General features: G+C 41.6%; 1 protein-coding gene across 1 annotated transcript in view; it reads right to left on the bottom strand.

The window, feature by feature from the left end:
• SLC38A4 (solute carrier family 38 member 4) overlaps positions 1 to 24,368 on the bottom strand; it is a 247,924-nt gene extending 223,556 nt beyond the window's left edge. Inside the window, exon 1 of the mRNA XM_086919126.1 lies at positions 24,347 to 24,368. The gene's annotated coding sequence lies outside the window, so the exon portion shown is untranslated. The remainder of the gene's footprint in view (positions 1 to 24,346) is intronic.
• Positions 24,369 to 27,934: the final 3,566 nt, after the last annotated feature.

The following is a 27,934-nucleotide window of genomic DNA, read 5'->3' as shown; positions in this document are numbered from 1 at the left end:
GATAGATACAGTAGGATCAGCACAGCCTTCCTTCCTCTATCAGCTATCGTTTTAAGAGTGTCTGTAATTTCCAGGAGTGCAGACTCGGTGGATGCTTGGGGCGGAAACCGGATTGTTGAGGGTGGAGGATGTTTGCGGCCTCAATCAATTTAGTTAGCTCTTTATTAACACATTTTTCTGTACTTTTTCCTAAAAGGGGAACAGTGATGTCTCAGAAGATGTTACATATAATTCCATCACTATGCATGGGTGTAAATAAGGTTGGGTGGCAACCTTGACTTTGTCTTTGCTTTACTTTTGGGGTTTTATTAAAGGAACCCAAACATTACTTTATTGAAGGGATTATAAGAGTCGGGCAGTTGGTTACATAGAGAGCAGTATGGGGATCCATCACAAAGAAAACAAGCATTGCAAAACAAACAGCTCTGGCTTTTGATTAAGCTGAGCGTTATGTAAACAACTGTGTGATATTTTGTGTGTTGATTTAAGGTGTCCTACAATTGAAACTCAAATAAAGAAGCAGCATCTAAGGTTACAACAACGTGGAAGGTGGGATCATGGCCGCTTTGCAAGAGAGTGTATTAGAAAAGTTACACTGGATCCTTAAAGAAAAAAGTATTATGAAAACGTCAGAGGTTTGTGTTGTAGGGGTAAACTTAAAAGGCGGTTGCAGAAAATATTAACTGTACTACTTTTGACAAAGAGACAATATTTTCAATGAAACGTAGTAATGGTAGTACTCACACATGTGCACATATTTACACGGAGTCTCCGGAGAACCAAAAAAGGCAAAAAAATCAAAAACATGTTATTAGGAAAGTAAAGAGACAAAATATATGAGTATATAATGGATATGTGTGATAAGAACTCTGTCTGAATGTCCGGGTAAGGCGTAATTGCATTGAAAGTGAATACACTTGCTAAAAAAGAGCCAAAACATCACGAATTTCAATGTTGCTGTGGCTAAACAAAGTACATACATTAGGCTAATATTAAGGCAAGGGAGAACGATGAAAGGCACACGAAAGCCTATGGTTGAATGAGCTCACTGACCCAAGCCCATTCTCTCGCTCTACTGTCAAATTATACTGTCACAATCTGTAGACGGACCTTTAAAAAAAAGTAAGATTGCAAAATCATCTGAGCCAGCTACCTCATCCCTTCTTGGGTACAAGCCACTGAGAAACTTAAAACTAATGTCTATTTTTGAGTGCAGTGTCGACAATATTCTTAATAGAAGCTACCACAGGAAATAACAGAACCCCGGTGTTCTAACACTTACAAGTTCGGGCCATTGGGTCTGTAAGTAAAGCAAACTGGGTTTTAAAAAATATTCATCATTCTGTGAACACCTTCACTGAAGCCCTATCTGTACTGTCATCAGGGTGGGCCACGTTTGGCATGTTAACATTGCCAATGACTATTATACTAGATCCAATGCCCCCAAACTGTGTTGCACTTCAGTATTACATGTTTGCAGGATATTTATGTTCAGAAACCACCTCACTGTATGAGAACCTTCATCTAATAACACAGCGCGAAAGAGCCTGAAAACGTGTGGCTATAGCTTCTTCTCAAGGGCCCTTGCTGGTGGCCGCCATTCCGAGAGCACATTTTGCTGTGATGAGTTTTGGCAGAAATGCTTGCCTCCGGCTCACAGGCCTGCTCTCTATCTACACCCCTGATCTATTTTCGTGTTCTAACCGGCCATTTCTAGTTAGTCGCCGTTTGCGGCAGTTAGGCTTCTTTTTGAGTTATTGTCTTATGACGTCTCAGGCAAGTTCAAGCTCAAAAACTGGAACTCCCTTTTCACCAGAAGCAAACTATTCATAACAAAGTAAGTGTGACCTTCCTGAACTCTAGCTTCTCAGAGTGTTCGGCTCTGGCTGTTTGGCTTTTTAAACTTTGCTTGAAAGTTTTGACTAGAACGTTCTGAAAATATTTGTTCATGCTACAGAGGACGCAGCATGTTTTTTAAAGATGCAATTTCCATAGTCACGAAAATACTGTGATATTTAATACCATTGAATGAAAGATGAAGCATTTTTCAAGGACCAAAAGATGAGAGTAGTTTGTAACGTTCCCACAAAAAAAAATCTAAAATTCTGTCTTATGTAAATATAGCCAACAGTAGGAAAGCGTAAGTAAGCTGAACATTCCAATATATCTGTAAGAAGTGAAACATCAAATCGGCTGACACAATTGTTTCACTCTAACATAATTTGGTGGAGAACATTTTATAGGTGTATTGGTGTCTGGATTCAGCACTTGCCACAGAAATTGAAGGATTTTCAAGTGTCACGAAACTCTAAATGCGTTCATTAATCTAAAACCTGCATGAACATGTATTGCTTTAAGAACCAATCAATAGAACCATACTATTTATAAAGCAACATCTGGATAAAACCTCAAGTATTTGGGGAAGTATGCATGTTACTTCTTTCCTAACACTGTTCCACAAATTGTCTATTAAAAAAACACAGGTTGTGGATGGGAAAATATAATTGGAACAACACCCTCTACAGTGTTTTTTTATATTTATTTCATACTTATTTACTATTTGAGAGACAAGGAGAAAAAGGTTTTCCAGAATAAAAAATTATTTGATTAGGTTGTGATGACAAGATTAGAGACCAAGGGCCCCATTACGATGTCCGCCCGCCATCGTAACAGAAAATGGGACCAACCGCCAGAGGTGCGGCGGTCGAACGCGGCTAATTAGGATGCGCCCGTGCATTCTTGCCTTTAACATTGCGGCGGACGGTGCTGTAAACAGCACCCGCCGCAAAATTAAAGGTGCATGTTGTGCATTGCAATGCACAAAGTGACAGGCTTCGCGTGGTGCCTGCCACCTTGTGTATGGCAATGAAGGGGGGTACAGTGCAGCCACCCACCCCCAACCCCCAGGGCCCCTAATGGGCCCCCAAAGTCATTCTCTGCATGCCTTTCCATGGCGGAGTCTATGCCATGGAAAGACATGCCAACCGCACTCATGATAATATGGATGGAGGTGCCTGCAAGGCAACATCGCCATATTATGGTCCCCCTAAGAGCACGGGCCACCACCAAACATATGCTCTTTCGAAAACAAATTAAAACATGGTTATTCTCCTCCATCTAAGACACTCTCACTGGCTCGGGAGGCGTCACCAGGCGCTTTACAAACCCCTTTAATAATAATAATAATCTGTTGTTTCGCCATCTGGCACGTCTACAAGCGCTGGGACGCCCCGTTGCTGGGGTAGCCATGCGCTATACAAACTAGCATAACATAACATATCGTGGGCCTTTTCTGCCCAGCAGGCAATCGTGATGATTACCAGAGGGCGGAAACGCGGCAGGCTGTCTTTCCGTCCGCCGTGGTACCCCCGCCATAGTAATATGACAGGGGGTAAATAGCGGGCGGGCGGGGCGTTATGGCATGCAGATTGCCACCGCCGGTCGGGCATCGGTGATCCGCACACCATCATAATGACCCTCCAAGTGTCAAAGCTTTATTGCCTAGAACTTAGTCACCAGACTACATCTCCTTTCGTTGATAAATAGCTCTGTCATTTTCATGATCATATTTATGAGCTTATAGATAGAGTTGGACATGAAATCTGATATTTACTTCCTTGTTATAAGGGCATTGTTTTGTATCCTGGTCTCTGAGAAGATGTGCCAGTTTTTAAAAAATATTTTATATTTTATTTTTATCTGGAATTCACGCCAACCATTTGAGCTAATTCTCTTTTGAGGCAGTCTTATTTAGTTTCAGAATAAAGCATCACAGCTTGGATCACACAAACATCACAGTTTTCATTGGTTCTTCCCCTGAGTGTAAATGATAGTCTTTGCTGATAGTTGCTTTGTCCGAAGATTGGACATAAAAGGTACAGTGATAGAATGCAGACCCGCCATATTCACAAAAGCACTTCCAATGTTATAGCAAGTTACGGGGTGAGTCTCAGTACTGGTTTGAAATCCAGGCTTCTCTTTCGGGATATGAGGCGAGGCAGAGTATGCTTTGTTTCATTCAAAGGTCATACGGAAATCAACAGCTCTCTATTAGGCCTATATTTCTTATTGTACATTCTTAGTGAGGTGTTACATATCTTTTGTGATAGTTGTAAGTAGAAAAAGTAAAGTTTTAGCATTACCTCCAGTGTCTTAAAACTTTTGATATTTATGAAGAAGTATCTCTATGGGATGGAGCAAAATGTATCCCAGCCTCATTGTTTTCTGGGTCCATATAACATGACAGATTCATGCTAAAATGAACATGATAACCCCAGGGTTGAGCATCATCCTCTCTGTAATGCAGCGTATTTTTTCATTTCGAAAGACTGTTGCGCCTTTTTTGTGGGTCTCACAGTCATTTACTTAATTTTCCATGCTGCCATGCATCCATAGATGTACTTGTCCACTAGGCTGCAAGTGCTGCACATGCCCATCTGAGAGGAAGCAAGGTCAGAAAAAAAGAATATTTACACAAAGAGCACCTTAACTTTGGAACGGGGCCCGCTCCCAGCCCACACAATATGCCCGATTAGTTGGGAGCAAACTTGCAAACATAGGCGATAAACAACTTTCTGAAATGTTTCAATACCTATGTGTGGATCGGTTCACTGATAGAATATCGATGACAAAAAATCTGAAAAAATATATAGAATACAAAAATATCGACTCCCATACCTACACAGGTAAGTACAAAAATATTGAATCAAAAATATCAATGTAAAAAATATTGATTGAAATATGTGTAAAATAAAATAATATATAATAAATGTATTAAATATTAATATTAATTTTGACAAAATAACTTACATTGAATATACATTTTGACATAATATAACAAATAAACTTTTCTTTTAAATAACCACACAAACATCATAATCTATATTTATACCTTATATATATATATATATATATATAAGGTATGTAGAGCTCCCAAAGTAAACCAATGCAGCGAATTCAGCCACTCAGGAAAACAGGAACCAGCAAGACCCAAAGATGGTGCAATTTTTCTTTATTGATTATTAGCCCAGCACCAGTCCGCCATGACGCGTTTCGGCTAGAGATGGCCTTGATCACATGACATCGTCATGAGGGCTGACCACCCATTTAAAGTGCAAAGTGCCATCACATGTGATGGAAACAGAAAAAATACTTTTAAAGTTTCCATACTGTTGCAACTCATTAATTTTGACAAAATAACTTACATTGAATATACATTTTGACAAAATATAACAAATAAACTTTTCTTTTAAATAACCACACAAACATAATAATCTATATATACATATATATATATATATATATATATATATATATATATATATATATATATATATATATATATATATATATATATATATATATATATATATATACCTACTGGCGGTCGCCAGTAGGTAGTTATAGTTAGGATTTTTTTCAATGTTAAATCTCAAAATTCTATTTGGAATTACTTTGGCACCGGTTGACGAATCTGCCTGAAAATTTCCTGAAAATGGCCTCGTCGAGCTCCGGTTCTTCCTTGAAAGTTTGGGGGGGATACGTCAAGTGGGGGCCGAGATAAAAGGGGGGTCCCAAAACACGTTTTCCCCATGTTAATTTCCATAGGGCGGTCGATTTCACTTTTAGCCCGAACGGCTGAATGGATTTCCACCAAATTTGGCAAAATTGTAGGGACTGGTAGCCCGATGTGCCTTTGCTATGTCTCAAGATATGTGCTCCAGTGGATTTTGAGTAATTTAGGTTCAAAAAAATATATATATCTATAGGCGCTCTCCGGTGCGCGCACCGGAGAGCGCTCCAGGCGCGACACGCGACTTGCGCGCAGAAAGCTGATTGGCTCTTGGGTGTCTGTAAACATTCTAAACAGTCTGTAGCGGCCGCCATCTTGTGTCTCGGTAAAATCGAGACACAAGAGGTGGCTAAAAGAAAGGGGGAAATGACAATAAGGGGGAAGAGTACACCCCCTCTGACCCCCTAGTTTTGATGTGGGGGCCATTAAAGGGCCCCGCGGGGCCTCAAAAAAAAATTTTTTTTTTTCGATTTCCGCGGGGGCGCACCCGGTACGCGTACCGGAGAGCTTACTGGGGAGCGTACTATGGAGATAAAAAATGACAGATTTTTTTCACAAAAAAAATGCATTTTTTTATAAATTAGAGGTAGTTCTGAAAAGAACTTTTTTTTTTCTTCTTTTTGTTGTTTTATATTTTTTTGTGTTTTTTGAACTTTTTGAACTTTTTTTGGCTTTTTAAAACAATTTTATAATTTTTTTGGATTTTTGTCAAGGGAAAAACAAAAAACAGGGATTCAAAAACGGCTCAACAGGAGCAAAAAAAATGTGAAAATTTAGGGACTGTCAGGGCAGCGGTGTTGCTGTTTCTTTAGGGCAATAAGTTCAACACTCTGCTCCCCATAGCAGAGCAGTTCGTTACACTCCGTGCACAGAAATTTGATGCCTGCAAACTCTGGCTGTATGTTAGGGACCATTCTTCTACGGGATGGTCCCGAAGGTGTTGCTCCACCAGTGGAGGTGCTGCCGCCATCTGTGGGTAATTTCCGTGCCAGGTCTCTGACACTCTCCCTCGCAAAGTTGTTTGGGTGTCTTCTTTTGACATGCCTGATTAAATTGGCATTTCCAAAACTATATTTTTTCAGAGGATTGCCTCTGGATAAAGTAATACCACATATTTTGCAGGTTACTTTAGGAGCGTTGACTTTTTTTTCACCTTCAGGGATGTTATAAAATTTCCAGATGAAATGGATTTTTTTCTTCTGCGTAGGAGGGTCCTCAACTACAAATGCATCTGAATCACTGCTGGATGACTCTCTTGCAGCCATTGCTGTAGATCAGGAAAGTAGGAGATGAAGATAGTACACAGAACAGCTCTTGCTCTCTCCAAGTACAAAGCAATAGTGAAGGAAATGGGTGGGGATTTCATTCTTTGTAAAAAAAAACTGTTAGCAACCAATGAAAAGTGTTATTTTAGGGTCACATGACCCGACGCGCTTACGCTGCGCGCTCCGGAGCACTTCCGGGTGCGTTTACGCGGCGGATCGGAGGCGCTTCCGGGGCGCAAACGTGGCGCGATCGTAGGCGCTTCCGGGTGTGTTTACGCGGCGCGATCGCAGGCGCTTCCGGCGCGCACACGTGACGCGATCGTAGGCGCTTCTGCGTGCGTTTACGCGGCGCGAACGTAGGCGCTTCCGAGGGCACTTACGTTGCGCGCCAAAGTGATGTCATCAAACTTTTACAGAAATGCATAATCATTTTCCTTATTAAAAAAAACTGATTTTATTTGTATAGTACGAAAAGTTTTGCATTATTATTAACTTTTCATTCATATTTTTTTTCACGAACGACAATAGCGCTCCGGGTGCGCTTTCTGCTAAGCTCACCGGAAAGCTTACGGGAGCGCTTAGCTGAAAGCTTCCCGGAGCGCGCACCCAGAGCGCAAAAGAAAAAAAATTATATAAAAAAAATGAATACTTACAAAAAAACAGCAAATTGTAAAAAAAAAAAGGATACAAACTCGATATAGAAAGGAATTAGCATTTAAAAAACCTATGAAATTCACTGAAAAAAACATAGGTTTCACACCAGTTATAGTTAGGAATTAGCATTTAAAAAACCTATGAAATTCACTGAAAAAACCATAGGTTTCACACCAGTTATAGTTAGCTGGAAATTTTACTGATATAAAACCATTGAAATTCCCACTTTATAGTTAGTTGGACTCACTATAACTTGCGCGTGCAATGCACTGCTGATGACATCACATATTACATCACTCATGACATGGTCAGTGACATCACTCATGACATCACTGATGACACCATCCAGTGAATATGTGTCTTTCTGAAAAAGTAAATATTAGTGAGTAATGTTTAAATATTTAAATATATATATTAGTGTTTCACTTTGTGTATAAGTGGCTACATGTGTTGGTAAGTAGCTACATGCGTATGTATATGGGTTATTAGATGTTTCTCTTAGTATCAGTATGAGTGTCTATATGGTTTGGTGGGGGTATTACTTAGCACATAGATGCATGAGTGACTGACTCTCTGTTTCTATGTGTTTTGAAGACAGCATATGTGCAGGACTGTATGGGTGGATGAGTGTGTATATGTGTTTGTTAGTGAGTGAATGACTGTCTCACTAGTGTCTTTATCAGTAACGACATATGTTTTAATCTAGTATATGTGAATATTGATGTATATAAGTGAGTATATGTGAGAGTAAGAGATTGAAAGAGTTCCTGTTTAAATAAGTATGTGTTTCTATAAGTGATTGTTTAAGAGAATAAATATGTGTAATTTTCAATAGAAGTAAGGTGGAAGTGTGTGTATAACTCTATATTAAAATAAATGGATGTTCAATAGTTTATTTGCACGTGTGAGTATGTCTGTGAGTAACTTTTCGATGATTGTCGGTGTGTAACAGGATGTATAGGTGTATCATTTCATATGATGAGTGAGTATAGGTATGAGTGGATGTGTATATAGATAGTGGAATTACTGAATTACTTGTTGTAACTGATATAGGTATCTCCATTTTTTTTTAAATTTCAGTTTCTATTTTTGAATATGTGTCTCAAGGGTTACATTATAGTGAAAGGAGGTCTGTCACTATGTCACAAGGATGGTGTCATGAGTGATGTCACTGACCATGTCATGAGTGATGTAATATGTGATGTCATCAGCAGTGCATTGCACGCGCAAGTTATAGTGAGTCCAACTAACTATAACGTGGGAATTTCAATGGTTTTATATCAGTAAAATTCCCAGCTAACTATAACTGGTGTGAAACCTATGGTTTTTTCAGTGAATTTCATAGGTTTTTTAAATGCTAATTCCTAACTATAACTGGTGTGAAACCTATGGTTTTTTCAGTGAATATATATATATATATATATATATATATATATATATATATATATATATATATATATATATATATATATATAATAACGGGAGGCAGTAATCCAGCATCATTTAGAAAAGCGGTGCAGGTGATGTTGAATGGACTATGCATCAACCCACGAGGGGAATACTTGCTTATTGACCGTAACAGTGACGGGCTTGCTTCCGTTTGTAACGGCACTACAAGGACCAGAGTGCACAGTTGCCACGCCCACTGGGGCAGGACCTTGGAACTATATAGTGTGATGCAAGCCGTCATGTTATTTTAGCACCACCAGCCATTGAAGAAGGGAAATGGAGTTCCTGAAACGCGTTTGGCTCAAGATGAATTTGAATGCATTTGCAGTTTCAGCTGCCTGCTTGCATGAATGCTGTCATTAAAGACGGATTTATTTACCTGCCGGCTGGTTTCCTTCCATTGGGGCGACCTTCGTGTGTTTAATATATATATATATATATATATATATATATATATATATATATATATATATATATATATATATATATATATATCCAAATACTGCAAGAGGGTTAGATTCTGGGATCCCGGTCCCGTTGTCAGGTGGCGTGTCAAAGCCCGGCGGCCCCCAACCGCCGAGGAAAGTTCAATAAGTTGCAGGTTTTACCGTAGTAAGTATCACACGCACTCAAAGTGGTACAGCTGGTGAAGGTTTATTTTCCGAAGTCACCCTACGCGTTTCAGCACCAAGGTGCCTTGTTCACACGTTTGAACAAGGCACCTTGGTGCTGAAACGCGTAGCGTGACTTTGGAAAATAAACCTTCACCAGCTGTACCACTTTGAGTGCGTGTGATACTTACTACGGTAAAACCTGCAACTTATATATATATATATATATATATATATAATTGTATTGCAATTGCATTTATGTAGTGCTCACTACCCCTGACGAGGCGTCAAAGCGCTTTTTTCCGGGTCCCATAGAGGAGTAGTGTTGAATTAGTATAGTGAAACATGCAAGTACATATATGTATATATATATATGTTTACTTAAAATAATTAATAAACTAGTATCTTTAATTTAGTTAAAACTTCTAAAATTATATAAAAATACAATATATATATCAATATTTCTAAATATAAAAAATATTCTATAATAATTTAAAACATTAAACTAAAAGTTTTGGATAGAAAAATAATTGAATTTACAATTACAACTTCAGTGAGTGCAACAGTAGGGAAAGTGTTGGATAGCAGAGGGGTAAAAATTACTGTTCCCACTCCAGTGAGATCAACAGTAGGGAGAGTGTTGGCTAGCGGAGGGGAAAAAATTACTATTCCCACTCCAAGGAATGCAACAATAGGAAAGTGTTGGATAGCGGAGGAGTAAAGATTACTATTCCCACTCCAAAGAGTGCAACAGTAGTGGAAGTGTTGGATAGCGGAGGGGTAAAAACGTACTATTCAACCTCCAAAATGTGCAACAGTAGGGAAAGTGTTGAACAGTGGAGGGGTAATAATTACTGTTCCCACTCCAGTGAGAGCAATAGTAGGTAAAGTGTTGGATAGCAGCTGGGAAAAAAATACTATTCCCACTCCAAAGAGTGCAACAGTGGGGAAAAGTGTTGGATAGCGGAGGTGTAAAAATTACTATTCCCACTCCACCTAATGCAACAGTAAAATAACTGTTGGATATAAGAGGGGTAAAAACAAGTATTCAACTCCAGTGAATGCAACAGTAGGGAAAGTGTTGGATAGTGGAGAAGTAAAAATTACTATTCCCACTCCGGTGAGTGTAACAGTAGGGAAAGTGTTGGATAGCGGAGGGGTAAAAAAGTACTATTCCCACTCCATTGATTGCAACAGTAGGGAAAGTGTTGGATAGTGAAGAGGTAAAAATTATTATTCCCACTCCAGTGAGTGCAACAGTAGGGAAAGTGTTGGATAGCGGAGGGGTAAAAATTACTGTTCCCACTCCAGTTAGTGCAACAGTAGAGAACGTGTTGGATAGCGGAGGTGTGAAACTTAACATTCCAACTCCAGTGAGTGCAACAGTAGAATACCTGTTGGATAGCGGAAGGGTACACATTTTTATGCCCACTCCAGTAAATTCAACAGTAGGCAAAGTGTTGGATAGCAGAGGGGTAAAAAATACTATTCCCACTCCAGTGAGTGCAACAGTAGGGAAAGTGTTGGATAGCGAAGAGACAAAAATTACTATTCACACTCAAACAGTTAAAACAAAAATAAAAAAATAAAACATTATTAAAAAAATCATAAAAAATAAACAATATTTAGAAATGAAAAATCTAATATATTAAATATATAAACAAATTTAAAATATTTTAATATTAGTTACAGATAAAAAATACAATTAATTTATCATATAAAATAATAAATACATTTACAAAATTAAATTCTTTTAAACTAGAAAATATTTACAAACAAATAAATTAATTAATACATGAATGTATGTATTGTATTTCCTACCTTATAACAGGACACCAATAACAAAACACTTCAACATTTTTAATTAAATAAATTCCTCAAATTAACCTACTTAATAATTAATTCAAAAATATTAATAATAAAAAAGAAAACTAATAAACATTCATTTGATTACACACATTGTAACACTATGATATCCACAACATACACCTAAATTAAACCCTAAAATAATAAAACACAATTGATTTAAACTATCACAATTAACAAATAATGATAAAGTAATTAAAATGTGTTTAATACCGACGCTTTACCCCTTTAAAAGTAAAAACAGCAGACAAAAAATTAAACAATTACCCAAAATACATATCAAATATAACATAATTTAGCAACTATATATTAATTAAATTATTACAAATTTCTTCCCACCCTTACTACTATAAACACCAAAACACACACACCTAAAATTCATTACACAATTATCATAATGAATTACCAATTATTAATTAAAATTAACATCCAATTATTAATTCAGCAATTAAAAATAAATAACTTCCCACCCTTAACCTCTTAGATCCATCGGACGGACCCCAGCCTTCCGACGTCACGGTGCTCGTGTGCGTCGGACGTCCGGGGATCGTACGAGCTGCGCACACATCAAATTCCGCTGCATCGCGGTGGAATTTGCGCCGCGTTGAAGAGGTTAACACTTATACACAACAAATCTAAAATTAATCACGCAGTTATCATATTTAATTACCAATTAATTAATTACAATTATTTAACAGCCAAATATTATTACATCAATTAAAAATCAATTACTTTCCACCCTGAACACCTATAAACACCACAACACACACCTAAAATTAATTAATCAATTACCATAATTAATTACCAATTAATCAATTTAAATTAATTAACCAGTTATTCATTAATTAATAATACATTACTTTACACACTTAACACTATAACATCTCAATTAAACAAATATTAATACATTAAAAATAATCAATACATTTAGCATCATTAAATTACTTCCAACCCTATTCCCCTATAAACCCACACCCTGCTACGAAACTAAAAATGCAAAATTCAAATAAAAAAATGAATAATTACTAAAAATGTAACACATATAATAAAAATACAAATAATTCTTATACAACAAAATACAATAAATACACATAAAATATATACTAAAATACAAAACATTAACAAACAAACGATACTTTTAACAAGTATCTTTTTGCAAACGATATTAAACACTTTGATATTTTTAACATCGATATTGCTTACCTAAAATCGATATTCTTGACTACAAGTATCTGTTTGTCGATATTTCTGGCCCACGATATTTGCAACTCGATATTTGTGCAACTCAATATTTTTGAATAAATATTCTGTCTCTGCACCGTTTCACTCCAGTCCTAAAGTACCAGTGCTCCGCTATGATTTTGAAATAATATTTTCTTCCTGCCCTTTAAATTGAGTGGTGCTGCTCTACACTATGCAAACTTATATCGGACCAAGTTTTACTAAATTAACAAGCTTCTCACATCATGGTATCGCAAGACTTTGCACACAGTCCAAATGTCCTACAGAAAATGTTTTTGCACAACAATTTTCCCACGAACTGTAAGGTTTTGCCCATGTTGTTTTGCGCAAACCCATTTTTCGCAGGTTGTTTTTATTAATTAAAAAAACATAGCAGACTTTCAATAACAAATAAATCCTATACATTTTGTATAAAAGCATGCACAAAGTTTATAATGGCAACAGCCCACATCCACACTAAAAAAATGTTGGAAAAAGTTACACTTTTGGCTAATTTGATACCTTTAATAATTATCACTAGAATTAAACATATTTGTGAAATAGAGTTATTTTATGAGAAATGCCAACTCTGCTGTTGGGAATGGTCCTTTTTGCAGGGTTATCCCAAACTTTATGCCTTCCTTCTCCTCTTTTTTTGACTTCGGTTTTGCTGGCTTTAGTACTCTGAACACTTTACCACTGCTGACCAGTGCTAAAGTGCATATGCTCTTATCTAAAAATGGGATGGCAATTGCTTTATCTATGATAGGTATATTTGTTTACCTATAAGTCCCTAGTAGTGTATATCATGTATACCCAGGTCTGTAAACTAAATGCTTTTAGTGGGCCTGCAGCACTGATTGTGCCGTCACAGAAGTATTACAAATCTGACTCAGGGCTGCCACTGCAGGGCCTGTGGAAGCAGTTTACTGCCACCTTGGCTTGGCATTTTCACCTTCTTGCCAAGCCTTAAACTCCATTTTTATTACATATCAGTGAAGCATAAGATAGGCCCTAGGTAACCGTAAGGGCAGGGTGCTGGATAAGCAAAAGGTAGGACATGTACCTTTATGTTATACAGAGTGAGTAGATCAGTCTCCCACAAACTTGTCTTTGCATTTTAACTGTAATAACTTTGGAAGAATTGCTTCATGCTGACCTGTGGAGAAAGCCTGTTCCCTATCCACGACATGGATCGCTGTCATTTCCCCAGCCTAACAGTGAAGGCCCTACTGAAAGCGCAAGGGGTCTTTCAGCATTGTACACTCTTGATGGATTTGTAACATGAGATGCCTTAATTGGATTCCTATTGTTTTTATCTTGTTTTGAAGAGTAACAGAGATAATATTTTCGTACCTCATTGTAGAGTCTTTTTGTGGTGTTTTCACTGTGTTACTGTCTTCACTTATGCACAACTGCTTTACACAGTGCTTCTTAGTAAAGCCTGACTGCTCTGTGGTAAGCTACCAGAGGGTGAACATGGGCTGATTTCAATGTGTGACTGACTTAGCCTGATTAGAGTTGCGGTCCCTACTTGGACATGGTGCATACCTCTTCCAACTAGAGACCCAATTTCTAACATCTAAAATTAGTCTTTTTAACCATCAAAAAATTATATGCTAAATCTTATAGTTCAAACCGCTGTGCAATATCGAGGCTCAGCATAAATTTGCATAGACCAACATTATTCTGCAGAGTGCTAAATTTTGTGATAGATGATGGATCTCTGTACAGGTCATTGCACACAATCATTTCTGGTGTGTGGTGGCATGAGTTCTCCCTGACAGCAAAGAAGTACATTGGCATCAATGGCAGTGGGTGAGAAGTCTTGAAACGTATGCCTTGTGTAACTTATGCCAGTGGAATGAATACCAATCAAGTAGAAAGTGATTGGGCAGCTAAATTGGGAAACCCGGATGTAGATTTGGACCTAGCATTAATCTTGAACAAAAAGATTTTTCGGGCGTCCAATTTACGAGCACAACATTTTAAAACAGTCTTTAATCTATACCATACACCGGATAAATTATTTGCCTGGGGTGTCAAGAATGATGATTGCTGCCCAAGATGCGATAAGGGACAAGCTGACCTACTACATATGTTCTTTACTTGTGAACGATTGACCCCCGTCCTGGATGGAATAACAAAATTCTGGGAGGGGTTGCTAGGTCATAAGATCGATCTATCCCCAACACTAATGTTATTTGACTCAGATTCTAAAATGGTTTTAACAGATGACGAGGCTGCTTTGGTTTTTATGTCGGTTGCCGTACTCAGAAGTATTATTTCGGCCGGTTGGAAGGATGTAACATGCCCGTCTTTTCAGATGTGGATCTCTAGATTCTTAGCTATTTACAATATTGAGTCTAGCCTTTATGAATTTAAAGGTGTTAAAAAACGAGAAATGGGAAGACGATTATGGGCCCCGGTTAAGAAATGGATGGACGATAGAATAAGAACTTGGAATGTACTGTATTGTTATATTTATTGATTGATTTTTATACAATTTTTTACCTCCACATAAAAATATTGTGTTCTTTAATTGCTCATATATGTATCAGATGTTCTTAAACCTTGCTTATGGTAATGTATTTATGTATTTCCTTATTGCAAAATGACCTCCAATAAAAAATAAAATTAAAAAAAAGGAATGAATACCAATCATGGGTCTTAAAAAGACAAAAACAAGCAAACATTTTACTAGCCCGAAAATGTTTTGTCACAATACACCTTGCTTTACACATTCACTTTGTGGAAAGGGAGTTCATTGCAATTCCATCATACATGGTCAAACAAACGGGGTCCATTATGATGACGGGCGGACTTTGCCCGTCCGTCATCCCATCGTAAATCGGGACTGCCCACCATAAGGGCAGGGGTCCCAGGGACGCCATTAGGATGTTCCCGCCACAGTGGCGGGTACATCCTGTATTTTCAGCATTGTGGCGGGCGGTGCTCTCTGCACTGCCCGCCACAATGCTGAAAATGCATTTTAACATTGTCATTTGCAAAGCGGCAGGCACCGCGCGGTGCCTGCCGCTTTGCAAATGGCAATGAAGGGGGGTACCACAGGTACCCCCCATGTGCACCCCCCACCTGTACTTCACTCTGGGGGCCCGCAGGGGGCCCCCAGAGTGAAGACCGCATGCCTTTCCGTGGCGGCATCGCCGCCGCGGAAAGGCACTGCACACCACACATCATATGTCTGGCGGTGTCTATTAGACAACGCCAGACATATTATTCCTTTTCCGCCCCGGCCGCAAGACGACCGGGGCGGAAAAGTGGCGGGCGGTGTTTCCCTCCGTTGCGGTCCCCCCCGCCATTGTAATGTGGCGGGGGGAAAAGGGTGGCTGGCGGGCATTTCTGTCGGGCGGATCGCCACCGCCACCATGGTGGTGGCGATCCGCCCGACATCGTAATGGAGCCCTTAACTCCACAAATTCAGCTTCTAACATAAGGCTAGCTAAGGTGACCAGCAGTGATGTAACGAAACTTGAAGGTCCCCACTGCAGGGTACATGGAGGGGCCCCCTTCCAGGCTCAGGCAGGAACTTGCAGATCGTGGTACTGTGCTGAGGGTTCCCCCATGCATCGCAGGAAATGCAGGGGCCTATGTTACGCCATTGATGACCAGAGAGGTGTTGCACAATGTCTGTAAGTTTCCTTTAAATTAAGAGCTTAAGGGTACATCCAAATATTGAAACAACAATAAGTATCCTTTCCCAACATATAACCATACCTCCACCCAGCCTTTCCAGGGAATAGTGGGTATGTGCATTTGATGTCATTGACCATGACAGGCCATCCCCATGGTTAGCCTGATTTTTATCTAACAAAACAGCTTCAATAAAGTTCAGCTTTGGATCTTATGGAGGTTTGTACCGAGTGTGTTCCACACACCTTATATCATATGTGAATGCATACAATACACACCCTTAAGCTGTAGGCACTGGTATAAGATTTTTGATGGCGCGGCTTAAACATGCACATCTTGTTAGGCATGGAATTACTTTTTCATGTTTTTAAGGAATGTACATGTGTGGATATTGTTGATTATGCATGGCTGGTTATGGCATTTGTGGTTTCGTCCGTAAGTTTCCCTAGAGTTCATACGTATGAATTGTTTGAAAGTTGTTTTACTGGCTGTAACATTTATCTGGCCCTGTTCAAAGTTATGTGTAACATTGAAGTTTGTAGTGCTTTCTCCTGGGTATTTTATAAAGAATTATTTTGAGTAGTGTGGATTTATGATGCTTACAGTACGCAGAAGATATACATTCCCATAGGATCGATATTGAGGCCTCTCTCACAATCATACAATACTTTGTGAATTGCAAACGTAATAATTGGAGACTTTTTTACATTTTAGAGCAAGCTTCTCCAACAAGTAGCTTGTGAGCTAGTGGAAGCTCTCCAGCAACCTGTACGTAGCTCTTCAATGTGCGGCCCAACCTACTAAATTAGAAGCTTTTGAAAATTTGAATTGATATAGGCATACAAAATTTAGTGCAGTCAAAAAGAAAATGTGTATTTTCAGAACTCTTAATTGATGTTTGGAGAAAAACTGTCAATTTTCCAAAATGTATTAAAAGCTGATATTTGAGTGATAAATCATGTGGCATTGGCGATTCTTATAACTAACTTCATTACATTTGTGTCAGAGGCACAGCAGCCATAGTCATTATGTGTTACTTAAGTAGACAACACAACGCCTTTTATACATTTCTGCTGGCAACCCTATCTGATGCACAGAGATGTTCACAGCATGTATACATTAGCCAGTAATATTATCTTGTCTGATGTGGTCACTATTAAAACACTTAGGGGCCGATTAAGATGCTGGGCGAACTTACGTCCGCCCGCCCGCCACCCTTGCGATGCTGGGACCGGCCGCCAGTGGTGCGGTGGTCCCGCACCTGCAGTTAGGATGCCACCACCACAGTGGCATCCCCTATCCACATCATTGTGGTGGAAGATGCACACAGCACCGCCCACCACAATACTGTGGCTGCACACTGTGCATTTGCGTGCACAGTGTGGCAGGCACCGCGCGGTGCCTGCCATGTTGTGCATGTAAATGCAGAGGGGTACCATTGGTACCCCCCATGTACACCCCCACTCCCCCAACATCCTGGGGGCCTGCAACAGGCCCCCAACCGCGAAATCCACAAGCCTTTCCGTGGCGGCATTTCTTCCCGCTGCCATAATAATATGGATGGCGGTGTCTAGCAGACACCACCACCATATTAGACCCCTTTTCTGCCCAGTCACCTGTGTAACCGGCGGAAAACCGGCACACGGTCTATCCGTCCGCCGGGGTCCCCCCGGTATACTAATATGGCGGGGGGAAATGGCATGCGGGCGGAGGACAATGTCAGGCAGATCGCCACGCCATGCAGGCGGCGGTGATACACCCGACATTCTAATAGACCCCTAAATGTTAGTAGATTGCTATGATTTTCAATGAGCATAAGTAGCTCTTATTACTAAAAAGGCTGGAGACCCCTGTTTTAGAGATTCAAAAATCTAGATTTATTCTTTGTAAATTGGTCCTTGAATCTCTAACATTAATCTGTCGCTGAGATCCCTGCCAGTCTTAGCCTTAATGTTATGAGTGACAACTTTGCTGCAATTCTAAGCAAATAATGCAGGCTTGACATTTCATGATTTTTTTCCCTTCAGGGCTAATCGTAACAAGGGTTTAAAGGTTTTACATAGAAAGTAATCTACAGTAATCATTTAAGTAATTATCAGCAAATTGTGTGCATTAAATAAAAAAATTATTTTCTACCTCTGACAAAAGACAGGAAGATCTTTGTGGGTGGAGACTATTAAGCAAACATTAGTGTTTATTTGTATGTATGTAGCTCACTCCATGGTAACCTGTATGTGTGCATGTCTGCATGTAGAGCTCACGTTTTGAAGATGCGATCGGAGTGTGTGTGCGAGAATGTCATCCTCCCACAGTATGAGTGACATTTTCCCACAGTGCGTTTGGGAATTTATGTAGCATCACTATGGACAAGTGTGCGGGTGTGTGCATCCACAAGAGACAGAATGATAGAGAGTGCAGAAGATCTTTGTGGATGGGGACTAGTAGGCAAACATTGATGTGTATTTCAGTGTATGTAGCTCACACTATGGGAACCTTATGTGTGCATTTGTGCGTGATTGTGTCTGCATGTAAAGCTCACATTATGGAGACATGTGGCATGGTGTGGGGGGCTGGGAAAATGCCATTCTTCCACAATATGAATGAAATTTTTAGAGAGAGAGAGAGAGAGAGAGAGAGAGAGAGAGAGTGAGAGAGAGAGAGAGAGAGAGAGAGAGCGCGAGAGAGAGAAAATTAAGTGTGTGTGTGTATGTGTGTGTGTGTGTTTACGTGTGTGCTTGTGTGTGTGTACGTATGACATACTGTGTGATTCTCAAGACATTTAAAGATGTTTAGGAACATATAATCAGAAGGGAAGGGAAAACCAAAGACCTGTAAAATTAGAACAAAATGTGCATTTGCCTGCATACTAGCCTGAGTATCTGAAGTCACTAAAAGCACTGGCACAACTTTGTTGGACCCCTTCCCCCACAAATCCTACTCCAGAGGACTGCAACACTTCAGCACCATGCTCACACCCATTCTAAATGCCTTCACCTCTTCTGCAACCTTCCCAGATGCTTGGAAACATACAACTATCCACCAATTGCTGACTAAACCCACTGCGGACCCATCAATGCTCGTCAACTACAGACGGATCTCCCTGCTGCCATTCCCGGCCGAGGTCCTACAGAAAATTATCAACAGACACCTCACTGAATACCTCAACGACCACCAACTACTTGACACCACTCAGTCTGGTTTCAGACCCAACCACAGCTACCGTCATCGCTACCACGGCTGAAAACTGCACACGGTCAGACTGGGGAAGAAAATAGGCCTGGGCACCAAATTAAAAGTGGCCCCTATTAGTGAATTAGAGAGCTAAAAAAGTGGCCCATGTTTGCAAATTGAGGCAGTTTTGAAATTGTAAAGACGTGCTATATAACCGTTTTGCAAGGTATAAAAGACTGCATGGATTTAGGCTAATTGCAGGAAATTTTTATTTTAATATCATGAAAATCAATAGTAAGCACTGGCTCAAGTGACCATAAAACAGGTCTAAAAACAATCAGAAAACAGTCCACACACTGAACTTTCATACCGGCCCACTAGGTACTGCCTGATAGTCCTATAGACCACTTCAACCCTGCATCTGCATGACTCTGGACAGAGGAGACAAAGCAGCCCTTTTCCTCCTGGACCTTTCGGTAGCATTTGACACAGTCTCCAACCCCATCCTCATCCAATACTAACACAACATCGGAATCCAAGAACATGTTCTCCAATGGATATGCTTCATCCTGGCTGGAAGGACCCAGTCGGTCAGCCTCGCACCATACACCTCAGACGTCTGCAACCTCATCTGCAGAATTTTGCAAGGATCCTCCCTGAGCCCTATCCTCTTAAACGCCTATATGATCCTTCTAACCAGCATCATCAGCTCTCACAATATCAACGTCCTTTCCTATGCTGATGACACATAGCCCATTCTCTCCCTTATGGAGAAGGTACTGAGTACAGAGATCAAGTTGAATACCTGCATGACTGAAATCGCCCACTGGATGAAGAACACCTATCTAAATCTAAACAACATCAAGTCCGAGATAGTGATCTTCAGAAACAGCAGATTATCGTGGGATGCTACCTGATGATCAACAGAGCTAAGACTGACAATTGATAAGAACCTCTGGATCATCAATGACAGCAACTTCGACATGACTGCCCAAGTCAATGCGGTCCCCGCCTAATGCTTCCATACCCTGAAAGTTTTTAGGAAGATTTTTAAATGACTCTCAATCAGCCCCTTGGGATACCATAACGCACACCCTGGTCACAAGCAAATTGGACTATGATAACACCCTCAATGTCAGGAGCAACACAAAACACCAGATGTCTGCAGACCATTCAGCACTCTGTAGCCAGAATCCATATCAACTTCCCACACTGCACCAACATCACTCCACACTTGAACAGGCTCAACTGGCTCCCAATTCACAAACGAACACAATTCAAACTCCTCATCAGTAGCGGTCGGCAGTAGGTGTTTCTATAGAGCGGTGACGTGGGCAGGAGGAGGGGCAGGGTGGGGGGAAATAATGTATGGATTACGGAGTTTTACAGGTAAGTAAACATTTAAATACATAAAACGAATTTCGTTGCGCGCACTGCATCACATTTGGTGATGCAGTGCGCGCAACGAAATTCGTTTTATGTATTTAAATGTTTACTTACCTGTAAAAGTCCGTAATCCATACATTATTTCCCCCCACCCTGCCCCTCCTCCTGCCCACATCACCGCCCTATAGAAACACCTACTGCCGACCGCTACTGCTCCTCATCCACACTTTCAAGGCACTACGTAACACTGGCCCAGCATACTCCAAAAATCTTATCTGCTTTCACACACCTTCCAGACACATATGCGCATCCATATTGCTACTTGCAAATACCAAGCATAAGAAAAAGCAGATCTGGCAGCCGAGCCTTCCCCTACATCGCTCTGAAAGCATGGAAGAACCTGTCGCCACACATAACTCCTCCTCACTTCTTGAATTCCACAAGAAGCTGAAGACCTGGTCTTCGGGTACCCTGACTAGGCCCATGTTATGACTAGACTCACACCTTCTCGGCACCAGGATACCCTCCTGGTTGATAGTGTACGATACAAATCTGCAAAAGATAATATAAAATTGTGCTACAGACATATAGATGTGTATTTTACCATTTAAACCAATACCATTTATTCTTAAGTAAGTTAATTCAAGCTGTGCAACTGCAGAGCAAACTTTATTAAAAAGCAAATGATCAGATCAACTGCTCGGGCATCCCAATTTGGTTCTTATTACTTTAGAACTCTCTTAGGCTGCCAGAAACACAGCACTCCACTGGTGTGACAAGAGAAACAAAGGACCCTTTGTTGGGGATAGGTGGGGTACTGCTAGAGCAATCACCACCCAGGACGGCCACATTTAATATCAGCAGATATTGCTGTTATTTTGTATGGCTTGACGGCAGTCAGATGATGAGTGCTTTCTACTGCAGTGTCAGCCATCTTGTATTGCTGTAAACAGCGAGCTATTGGTCCCAAGTTCAGTGGGACTCAATCTATTGATGCTGAAATGACGAAGGGCTGCACCATGCCTGAGAAGATTGAGCAGTGAAGCTTTAACTCACCGACCTACTGAATCTTCATTTGTAAAATAGGGGACACTTGCTAAAACAGAAACTGTTCAGGCAGTGCAGACATTCCAGCCTGGTCTTGGCTCTTGTCCTATATCTTCATTTGTCATCTTTGCCTCATTACTCTGTGTGGCAACCTTCATATGCCTTCCATTCCTCCTTGCCTCGATTCCTCTTTGCCCCCCACATTAACTAATATTGACAGCTGCTTTTCCCCTGCTTCCCGGCTTGCACTTCTATATGTGCCCTGTGTACGTGCATTCATGCACCGCTGTGCTGCGGGGGCTGCTCTCGACGATGTCCCCGGGTACCAGCCGCTCCATCGCCCTTGTTCTCGGCTTCTCTAATTGGGAGAGGACACTACATGCTTGAGCAAAGCAGAGAGGCCTTCATTGTGTTCGCGTGCAGGCGCACAACTGCCACAGTTCACCCACCCTTTGAAATCACTCTAATGAATCCCGTTTAACCTCCAATTGTGGCTTTTTGCCCGAAAAACAAACTGGTTGCACTTTCAGCTTCGGGGCTCCTCTCTAGCAAAACAGGCATCAACCACACGATGTAAAATATCCCTGGGCCAGGTCTTGCTTTTATGCCAACAACGCTTTGGATTCTGGGGCTTGTAGTATCACTTTCCCTAACCCAGTGCAACATTTAGGCTCCTATAGGCAGCAGCCTTATGAAGCCACGCATAGCAGGCGCCAAATTGCAACAGGTGTCCTAAGGAGGCCTTGTAGCAATAGCAGAAGAGGGCCTCAAACCCTGTCTTCACAGCTGCACTTGTCAGCTTATACCCATGGGCCATGGCCCCAGAGGCCCAGCGTGCTTTAGGCGAAAATCCAAGGAGTGGCTGGAGTTGAGCTCACTGTAATCTTTCATGTGCAGTGATTTAGCTAGCAGCGCGTTCCTCTAAAATGAGGGCTGGGCGTTGTGCGGCCGCAAACACTCTGCGAGCACAGCGCTACATAGCGCTTTGGTCACAATGGCTCTCATGCTGAACTCAAGGCTCTTGTTACAAACGTTAAGTGACCAATCCCCACGAGACAGTATGAATAACGGATGTAACTGCTCACCCATCCCAGTCTTGCGGGTTCGTAGGCCCCGACTTTACAGGCCTGTACCTGCTCCTGGCACTGAGCGCGCGCGCCTCAGCCACACCGGGAGAGTTATGCAGTTGCACAGGATCTGATCTGACGCAAGGTATGTATAGACAACCTATAGCTGGGTCAGCTTGTACATGCACGTACTGAACTTTTCCACGATGTACAATATAGATAGACACATCTAAATATACGCTTGGCCGCTAGAAGCACAGTATGCACTGGTGAGGGCTGCTAGGTTTTCTCTAGGGGTTGAAGAGTCAACCATTACAACGATAAGGACACAATGTGGGGATGAGACTGCATTAGAGCCCAAGACACTCTGACTGTCACCCCACACACGCACTCTAAGACATATTCCTGGAGCCAGGCACATGGACTATGCCAAGGTAATCTTAGACATTGCACAGGCATCGCGCGCGCCGCGCCCCCGGGGGTGCACTCAGCTTTCATCCTTCGCTCTCGGACGAAGCTTCAAAACTTTCACTGTCAGAGCACGAACACACGACAGGTTCAATAACGCACCAGAAACACAGTGAGATCGGTACTAGACTTTTTAAAGCTCTTCACAAATGAACGGCAGCATTCCGTCTGCGCCCCGACAATGATCCGGAAAAGCTGCATTCCACGTGTGAAGGTAGAGCCCTTTTTTGCCTGAAAGTACGAGGAGTGGGAGATTACCTGGCGGTCGGCGAAATGGCATACTTTTGTGCTTTTGCATTCAAGGGGAGCCGAGAATTCGATTCCTTAAAACGTGCAAACAGATGCACTATGAGCAATATCACACAACAGGCGTAATTCGTGGGTTTTGGACGCCCTATATTACTTTTAGTCTAGCGGCGCTATTTAGCTGAGATTCCCAAATCACATAGAAAAGCAGCTAGAATCAATGGCTTAATAAACATGTTTACAGTACCCCAGCAAATATGCAGCACGCAGCGGGTGCATCTACCTAGAAGGCATTGCTTGCTGCATTGGCTGCAGCTTCTGCTCGGGTGTGCACCTATAAACATATTTACAGGCAGACCCGTTCCACGCTCTGCAGCAGGCACAGCACGTCTCTGGGCTGCAGTTCTCGCGCCGGGCTTTGCAGAAGTAAAGGTTTCATGTGAAAGTGCTCGTTATTCTTACATCCTAAAACTCATTTGCTGCATGCGCCTGTGCATCTCTCCGCCTTCAAGTTCAGGTTCCCTCGCAGTGTTTAACAGGCAGTAAAAAACTGACTAGAAAAAGCCGCAATGTTTCTTTGTTAAATATTCAAAAAAGACATATTTAAGAATTAATCCGCACCATTACATTAACAGTCACATGCCCAAATGTAAACTATAGCAAACTTACAGTGTAGTCTCTTTAGAGCGCTGGGCTCGGCCACCTCCTTGAGAGAGCTTCTTCTTCAGATAAATTCCACTTGAAGAAGATCACAACGTGCACTGGAGGCGCCGGGAGTGTGAATTGAGGTTGGAGACCCTAACATGCCAGTTTTTTTTGACTGAACTGCAATTTCCATCACGTGATCTCTGGGACAGCCTCAAATCTCATTTTAGGGCTGACAGACCCTCCCTTTGGAAACTGACATCCAATCAGCAGGTCAGGGAGTTTCACAGATGGTGAGATGGCAACAGCAAGGCATGCTCTCAGGTGTCTGCAAGCACACACGGGAGGGGAAAAGGCAGAATTAATGCACACGTTGAACACTCGGAACAGACAACGAATGGTTAAACTAACACAGGTCTAGCACATGCGGGCAGAGTGCTCCTGCGGTACTAGTTCAGCCCACACCGCAGCTCACAATTACTAGAGCTAATTTTAATATAGTAGACTATGTGAAATGAAAATATAACACTAATCCGTGCTAAAAATGAGATCATTCATTTTTTTGTTTTAAAATATTTCAATATGTATTCATTTGACATGGAAAGGAGCGCGTGGTACCAGAAATTATTTGGCAGCGTTGAATCCCCTGATATGCTGTTCAATGTTTATGTGGTATGGTCTATGAAGTGCAAGTTTTTTAAAATAGATCCCCACTGATGGCGCAGTATTTAGAAAAAGAGCCATATCACATTTACATCAAATAGTCAGTCAGTATTAACGTTGTGCCAATTCATACGTGTTCCCGAAGGATCACGTGCCACAATTGCTATCAGGCTCGAGAACACGAGCAGATAAACTCTGCACACACGGATATGCAAATGTGGCACTAGAGATTGCTTTTCTGGCACACGGGCAACTCTGTGAATGGCAACGATTCGGCGAGTAAATACATGTGCGACACATGCCCACTGTACAGGCACGTGAAAGAAAACAAGCCTCTTGCAGACCCCACGAGGACCCCGCAGCCTCTTACTAAGAGAGGTCACCAATAAAGCAAGACATAAGCAGAAGTTTCAGAAACTTATTGGGTGGCATTCACATCTAAGAGTGGACTTTTTAGTGATGTCAATCATCGGCTGGCAAGGTTCATCGTGCCCGTCTCGCGAGCCCTTACACAATGTATGGAATGGCCAATTGCATCAGACAAGGCACACCGTTGCATGGAAGTTTTCCTGGCATTAGCGGGCACCCCATTTAACTGTTTTGTAAAAATGCTGTCGGGGGAAACCCCTAAAACTTCCTCCCATTACACTTTATGGCCTAAAACGTATTCCTGTTAGCCAAAGGGGGTTGGTAAAGAGAGGGAGTGGGTCCAGGCCCGGCTCCAGGAATTTTTGTTTGGGTGGGCCAAGGGCGCATTTGGGTGGGCCACTGCGGGCTCAATGTGTCGCTTCTGGAGGTAGCCTACAAATAAAAAAAACTGTACTCCTGCGTGTGATAGAAGGGGATAACAGGAGATTCAGGGCCCTCCATTATTTTCCAAATCTCTTTCTAATCATTAACACTCTCAAAAAGTGTTTTGATCCCATGTAAGGTCCTTTTGATGGGCAGAGGAGGTTTCTGAGGTGGGAGTATCAGGCAAGTAACACTACTCAGCCTGCCTCGTTGCCAGCCTTCAGAGAGAATCTCTCTTCATTAATACCTCCATCTGACCCCAGACTCTGCAGTACACTCCCTTCCAGGCCTGATCATCAATTTTCTACAATCTCTCTACCGTGCACCTTAACTCACAGCTAACCTTGGTCCCCAGCCCCATATCAGGCACCACCTGGTTTCATTCTCCATTCCCCACTAAAAAGATTTGTAAAATCACCTTCAAACTGAAAACCCTGAATATAAGAGTAAATATAATTAGCACACACTTTAAACTATGTTACACAGTGGCCCTAATGACCCAACTGCTAATTAAATAAGCAAAAACATTACAGGGTCTATTATAGCGCCGGTGCAAAAGTATTTATTGGTGTCCCACCACTGACCTCTTACTCGATAGACAACTTTACTACCACCCTCCAACAGTGCACGTCATCTCTCCTTAGCCCCTTTCAGTCATGACCTCCTCATCAGACTCCCTCCCTACCTGCCCCCCACCAGTGTCCCTCATCACTCCAAAGCCCCTCTGCCTCATGACCTCCTCCTCAGACTCCCTACCTACCACCCTCCACCAGTGCCCATCACTCCAAAGCAACCCCCTCATGACCGCCTCCTCAGACTCCCTCCCTACCACCCTCCACCAGTGCTCCTCATGCCCTCCTCCTCAGACTCCCTCCCTACCACCCTCCACCAGTGCCCATCCCTCAAAAGCAACCCCCCTCATGACCACCTCCTCAGAGTCCTTCCCTACCACCCTCCACCAGTGCCCCTCATCACTCCAAAGCAACTCCCCCTTATGACCTCCTCCTCAGAATCCCTTCCTACCACCCTCCACCAGTGCCTCTCATCACTCCAAAGCCCCTCCCCCATGACCTCCTCTTCAGACTCCCTCACAAACAACCTCCACCAGTGCCTTCCATCTCTCCGTATCTCCACCCCTCATGATGCCCCCCTCGGATTCCCTCATTGCCACCCTCCAACAGAGCCCATCATCACTCCATAGCCCCTCTCTCATATGCATTTTATTTCTTGTATAGCGCTACTCGTAGTGTAGGGTATCACAGTACTGTACATCACACACACATTATGCAGACACAATGATTCATAAAAGTATCCAAATCAGCCTATAGGGAATGTCACATAAGCTAATGAAGATTACCAGGTGTAGGAATCACATCTCATCCATGCTGCTGGTGGCAATATGTATTCAGAGGGTTGGGTCTGGAGAACCACAAACACAGGATTTAAAGCATACCCCAGTGGTTGGCTGTACTGATTAGAAATTATATCTGCCCAAACTCTGTATTGCAACATTAGAATAATGAAATACTGGGAAAATTCGAACTAACTAGCAATACAAAAAAAATCTAATTATACCATTCTGGTTTGTATACACGTCTTTGATCACACTGTCCTGTGTATCAAAGGAGCTCTGTGACAAAAGGCAGTAACCCACTGAGCTATCCACGTTAACTACAGTTCTATTGCATTTAAATACTACAAACCAAAAAAAAGAACGCTCTCCAGCAAGATCAACAATCCCCAAGGTTATTTGGACATTTAGTTGTCGTGCATCCTTGCAGAAACACTCATGAATGATACCAACGATTTAAACACACGATGTAAATGAAAATGAAATAAACACGGCGTTCTAAGTATGTCTTTCTTACAGATTTAAAAAACACAATAGCCACACATTCTCTTACCTGCTCCTTATGAACTCTGTCACGGCCAGATCGGGTAAACAAACAGCTCAAGGGATCAGGAAGGTCAGGAAAACGAAACGGCAAAACAAACTCCTCTTTTCCAGCAGAAAAGAATTAATTATCCACAAATCCAGTTCCAACGAAAGGCTTTGTCCCCTTCGCAGTGCCCCTAATGTACCTGCACGAGTCGGCGGGGACACAGCCCACCTGCCTAATAGGAGATGCGTGATTGGGGGTGCGAGCCCAGGCCCAA

The sequence above is a fragment of the Lissotriton vulgaris genome, chromosome 1_1 (assembly GCF_964263255.1).
Source record: "Lissotriton vulgaris chromosome 1_1, aLisVul1.2, whole genome shotgun sequence".
Lineage (NCBI taxonomy): Eukaryota > Metazoa > Chordata > Amphibia > Caudata > Salamandridae > Lissotriton > Lissotriton vulgaris.
This window is presented reverse-complemented; position numbering and strand designations above follow the sequence as displayed.